The 6,496-nt window shown below is 43.8% G+C and overlaps 1 pseudogene; it reads left to right on the top strand.

Annotated features, from left to right (window-relative positions):
- Positions 1-4,236: 4,236 nt before the first annotated feature.
- The window catches only part of LOC118221667, a 4,294-nt pseudogene continuing 2,034 nt past the window's right edge, over positions 4,237-6,496 (top strand).

Below are 6,496 nucleotides of genomic sequence, written 5' to 3'. Positions count from 1 at the left end.
GTCCATTAAAAACCGAAGTAATGATTCTGAACTGGCTCTGTCCTGCGGTGGGCCGGTCTGACTGTGATTAACGGAGTTATGAATTAATCAAACGCGGTGGAGGTGACTCGCGCGGAGTACAGTAGGTCGACGGGAGATAATTACTGCCATAAAACCTGCGCGTGCAAAGGTCCGACCGCTGAGAGACTCCAGTCCCCTTCATTCGATGGGTCGGTGAGCCCGGAACAGTCGTTCCTCTTCTCAGGGAAACGAGAATGGGAATCTATTAAACGGATTATTCAAGTTGAGTGAGTTGCGCCAACAGGGCTGCGATCAATCTGTATGCGCACTTGTATTTAATAACACCAATCCATAGAGTAACTCAACAGAACATTAGGTGCAAAGAAAAAAAAAACTTTACAGAGAAAATAAGAATAGTAAGAAAAATAATAACCTTATGCTTTTGTCATAGTTCATTCCCACACGAAACATTCTAGGCATTTAGCTCACACACACACACACACACACACACACACTCAGCCACAGCAATTTACACTTTCACAGAGCATCAGTTTATACAGCCGCGTATAAAATTAAACAATCCGAGTTATGCACCCGGCCCAAGGGAACGACGGGCTCCCTTACCTGAGGGGCCGGGAGCTGCAGGTCCATTTACCAGCCATTACAGCACCACGCTTCCGCCCGTTCAGCACCTGACAGGTGCACCCCGGCAACAGTCCCATAAGGCCGTGCGTGAGAGTCCCGGGGGGGGGGGGGGGGGGTGTCTTTTTATGTTTTACATCCAACCCGCACATATTTCGCTCAATATTTTCGCTTAGTGGACACCCTCAACCAGGGGGATACTAACACTCTTACACTCAACACAATATCATTTCCAGTGTTAATTCGACTCTAACAGAGTATATATAGGCCTACGAGTCTCCAGTTGGGACCGTGTCCACATGTACTCCGTAAGAGCTGATTTAACGTTGAACACGTCACTGTGTTCCTGTTCAGAAAGCGGCCTCGCTTGAATTCGGCACCGCAAAGCGCTGCCCGTGGTTCAGCCCATCCACACTCTGCTCCTTAATCCCACGATTTAACAGCACTGCTGCTCCACAGCGCCGCAGAAACGGGAGCTCAGGCTCAAATCCCGAAGTGCCGCGGTGCCTTGCTGGTTCCCTTTCGCCATTTCCCCAGCACTCAAGAGCTGAATTTAAGCTTTTTCGATTGGCTAAAGGGTCCAGACACCTTATTTCCAAGGCCTTAAAAGCTGGTTGCTGATCAAAAGGAAACCACAAAAAAAAAAATATCTGCAATGTGAGTCTCTCCAGGACTCTGGCCCTAGGGCTCAGACATCTCACAGTACCCTGCGCACGTCCTCCGTGCCAACTCTGCGGCTGCAGGACCTTTTTTTTTTACACAACAGTGACAAAACAGGGAGATGCCCGCTGGAATGCAGTACGCTCAGCACTCTCCGGGAGTCCCTGGAGATCGGGACGCTTCAGCAAATTAGCGAAAAGTCAGCCGCAGATATCGAAAAACTTTGCTGGCAAGTCAAAACACGGCGCTTATAACACCAGGTTCTGGTGAGCCGTCTACTCAAATAGAAATGAGAACAGAACATGTAGGATACACTGTAACAAAAACTAGCCAATCAGGTGCTTTAATGAGCTGGACAGGCCGTTCTGTTGACACAGAGGCCTTCAGGCAAAGGTTGGAGGCTACAACACGCTTCCCCTCAACACAACTCACTGCACTGAGCGACTGCTTCTCCAGGTTCAATGAAAGACCATATTTAGATTAAATCAGACTTTGTTTTCCAACTTTCTACAGAAGTGTACCATTCAAACGCGGCTCAAATACACAGACTCAAGTCCATTAAAAGCCGCAGTCTATTGGTCGCTCTCTGAGTAATGCACGACTTTCACATCCAAAGGGCTCGTGTGGATATCAGAGTTAAATAATTATCCAATCATTTTTTAAATTACCTTTTTATCCATAGACTGTATCATTTCCAGCGCCGATATGGAAATTATATGGCTAAAGGGCATTCTACATCTAATGAAAAAGAGATTAGAGTAGATTGTATGAGTACATTCATTTCAGGGACTGTTCAAGGATTTTTAAATATAACACCAGATGACTGGAAGTACAAAGAAGTACAACATGTAAAAAAAAAAAAAAAATTAAAAAAAATTAAAATTAAAACTGCAGCTTATTTTTTTTTATCCATCACTCTTTAGTTCATAGTTGGTATAGACTTTAGGGTGTTATTTCTGCATTAGACTTTCCTGGCATCAACTATTCCAACTCAAGGCTTAATACTGGACAGATCCTCTCAGTGGTGTAAGACATTAGGATGATTGATATCTTTGCTATCCTAGGGAAGAGGGCTTGAAGTTTTCAGCACGTGCAAGACAAGAGCAACGCCGCCATTTTACGTCCTCTTCAGTTGATCGAGGCAAACGTGACACTTCGATCAAGTGATGAAATGCATTTCAGATCATTACCTGTCTGCAGCTTAATATTTTTTCCTGACGTTTACTCATCAGTGGTGATACTAATGAAGGATGACTAAGGCTGTATCAGTAATCCCTTGGAGTAATATAGAAAACACCGTGTGTATAATGAACTGAAAATCTACAATTGCGTTGTGGTGTGAGGTGTATTAGAACAAGTCAATTTCACACGATAAATAAAACAAATGGGAGGGAATTTCCGCGGAAATGTTGATGAATGCGTCTCATCCGTTGAAATGTGGGTACTTAAAACCACCTCATACGTTTTTAATTGAAATCCAAATCACCGATGAATCCAGTTCTTCGGGGATCTAATTTCGCGGCTCTCCTTTAATTTGTTTGTCTTTGTCATCCGCACATTTACCTAAAGGGAGATATTTCTGCACCACTAAACATCAATCATCCCCCGCTCCCTCCCACTCCCCCTCTCCCCGCGTTTCCCTCTCCAGCGTCATTATACACCGTCCCCACATCCTCGCGCGCATCTGCGTTAGATTAACTAGATGCAGAATAAGGGAACCCCCCCAGGGTTAACGTATCCAAATCTCATTTTGTTGCCATTATCCAAGACGTCCACTAGTTTGACAGGACTCCTGATTGAATTGTCTCTCCATTGTGCGCTGGATATAATCGTCCAAAGTCGCATATAGGCTATAAGAGGGAAAACAGAAGGGATTTTGCATTATATAGCGTAAGTCTTAACATCTTTACGGCATCGTAAATGTTATCTTTTCTCTATATGTATAGGCCTACTATAAGAGCGTCCTACTCACGTCATAAATATATCAAATACGGCGTTACTCAGACGTTTTTTTTTCATATTTCATCAAACGCAGCAAAAAATATATTATTTTTTTCTAAGTATCTATGACTCAAGGGTTGTATTGAATAGGCCTACATTTAATGTGCACACCACAAGAAGTCAATTACGACGCTTGTATTATTTCATACTGAAGGCAAGATGACAAATAGACCAATCACTGTTATTAACCAATAATCCCAAACCCAATAAAGTGCAAGTACATCCTTAAATTATAACCGTTATGAAATATGGGTCAGCCGACACGCGTGAAAAACATTTGAAATCCGTCACGGAGCGCCCGTGACATTTTTGAAAGCACCGTAGTAAGCGCGCTCCCCGGAGGCGTGCTTGGTCCTGGAAGGCTCCGACCACCGCCGCCGCGCGCGTCAGGCGTCTCTCAAAGTCTGCGAGCTGCAACACTATAAGAGTAATTCTTCTGCTCACAGCACCGGTCAGGCACCGAAGACGCAGCTGTTGTCCATCAGTCGACTCATTTGCCGAGCATCACACTGTATAGTGTAACGGATGCCAGAATTTGAATTACCTGTTGTTTGTGATTTCGTTGTCTCACAGTTTTCATACGTTTCGATCCTATATTTTACGATGAATCATACCCGTTCGTTGTGCGTTATCGCTAAAGGTGAACATTAAAAGGCGACGTGGACTATGCATTCTCAAACGAAGCAAGTTTTTCAGGAGATAATCTCTTGCGAAGGAGGATGGCGAAACGGTTGTATTTAAATCGCGGGGGACATCAGAGGAAATAAGAGCGCGGGAGAAAAGACGTGTTTCGCGATGACTCTGCGTGATATTGTGCTCACGAGGAAACGGCGGGCACTTCGCAGGTGTCACTCATTTCGAAATGGCAATACTAACTGAATGCAACGGCGAGTAATGGCACGAGATTTAACCTGTATTAAGGAATAATAACATTTGAACTCGCAGCATCATGAATCCCTCTTTTACAGTCACTTTTTCATTCTTCTGCCTTGGATTTTGATCGTTATCATTATAGATCGACATCGACACCAAGAGGACAGTCCGGCGCACCACCAATTTTTTACCTCTCCCGCTTCAGTGAAGCCGCAGCGCACCTTCCTACCGACGATTTACGCGATCACACCGACGTACCGGAGAGCTGTCCAAAAAGCGGAGCTCACGCGCCTGTCAAACACGTTCCGCCCTGTGCCCAGTTTCCCACTGGATAGTGGTAGAGGATTCGAACGCACGCACGGAGCTGGTGTCGCGCTTTCTGGCGCGCTCGGGACTGCAGTACACTTCACCTGTACGTCCCCACGCCCCGCAGGTATAAGCGACCAGGGATGCCCCGGGCACTGAGCAGAGAAACGCGGCTTTGGGCTGGCTCCGGACGCATCGCTCGCCCAAGGATTCCGGAGTCGTGTTCTTTGCTGATGATGACAACACATATAGTGTGGAACTGTTCGACGAGGTACATACTATTCTTTAAAAAAATAATTATAGAACAACAGCAGGGTATTTAATTCAGGCTTATGCGATTCGTTACTTGATAGTTTCTGCTGTGTTTTTTTCTTGTAAACTTACGCAGCGTTTTAGTTAAACGAAACTTTAAATCCAACCAATTAGGCAAATATTATTAAACCATACATTTCGTTATGTGCTAATACTGACCATTTAAGATGATTTTAAAAAAATTACATTAAAATCTATTTTATTGCTTGATTTCAATATCTGCAATAGATTTTAGCTAATGGTTCATTATTATTTTACACTATACGCTGCAAGTCAACAGTAGCCAGAGTACAAAACACAGCTCATCCTAAAACACAAGCTGCGTGGGTTAGAGTGATGTCGTGCATCCTTGCTGCTCCGCAACGGCAAGTTTAAAATATCTGCTCTCATTACTGAAGCCTTTATGCGTAAATTTAGAACCCTGAAATAATAGTAGCATGAACAAAGGCAGAACTGATTGGTTATGCTGCATTGTTCATTTCCGGTAGTCAATCGGATGTAACTGTTGTCAATATTTAGAAGAAAATTAAAAAACATTAAAAGTTATGAAATAGGCTAATCGTCGTGCAGGATCATAATCAATCCGTGTAGCCTAATGCTTTCCCCAAAGGCTTTTTGCAGCCCACGCTTTGAACTGTTCACCCAGCTCGGAACCTATTTTCACAAAGCTAACTAATTTCAGTTTTCAAGAGAGGAAAAGTGATTATAACGGGTTAATAAGCGCATCATATCAACTGGCCGACTCAATACTCGCCCCGAGAAATGGAATTCAGCAGAATAGGCAAGTGACCCACATTTCAAATAAGCTGTTTTTTTCTGCCTATCATCGATATAAAATGGAATTGTGGTATATAAGCCTGGCTCTATGTACATATCGACTCAGCGCAAAGAGCTTTGCTTTTGCTCACTTCGTCATCCTCTACGGAAATCTTAGGCTGTGATTGACGAGGAAGTCCAAAAACGCTGTTTTCCCATTCACTTAATGATCAATAACGTGTATCTGGATACTTCTCCAAATAACAAATGAGCGAGCTCACGCGACATTAATCACACACGTCAGTTCGCATGAGTTGATTTTACCTGATCTCCCTTCTCCCTTCTGCCCATTTAAGACACAAGGAACACATTGTCTCATTGCTGTGGGGGGAAAAAACGGAGTCAGAGCATTTAAATATCTCTTCACACACTAATAAAATGTACCGAGACCCATGCTTAGCGCATGGTCTCGGGAGTTCATATTTAATTTATGTCATAGAGTTACGATATAACCAGAACTATAGCTTCTAAAGTAGGAATTTAAATGAAAAACTTGCCTGCACACAGAACAAATCTTGTATACGGAAAACATTTTGCAGTGTCATTTTCTCAGTATGAATAAAAACTTAGGCCAAGTTTAGGCCATCACTTAGCAATGAAATAAACATTACTTTCAGGAAAGCATATTACAAATGAATGTCACTGAATGCACCATGAATGCCACTGCATATAAAAAAATAGATTGCACATTTTCATTCCATTATTTATTTATTTTATTTTTATTTATTTATTTTTTGCCTATGCAGATAACAAGAAATGCTTTCTTTCAAATATGCAGAAGCTGGTAAGATGCATTGGGGGGGGGGGGGGGGGGGGGGGGGGGGGGGGGGGGGGGGGGGGGGGGGGGGGGGGGGGGGGGGGGGGGGGGGGGGGGGGGGGGGGGGGG

This window comes from Anguilla anguilla, chromosome 2 (assembly GCF_013347855.1).
Source record: "Anguilla anguilla isolate fAngAng1 chromosome 2, fAngAng1.pri, whole genome shotgun sequence".
Classification (NCBI taxonomy): domain Eukaryota; kingdom Metazoa; phylum Chordata; class Actinopteri; order Anguilliformes; family Anguillidae; genus Anguilla; species Anguilla anguilla.
This window is presented reverse-complemented; position numbering and strand designations above follow the sequence as displayed.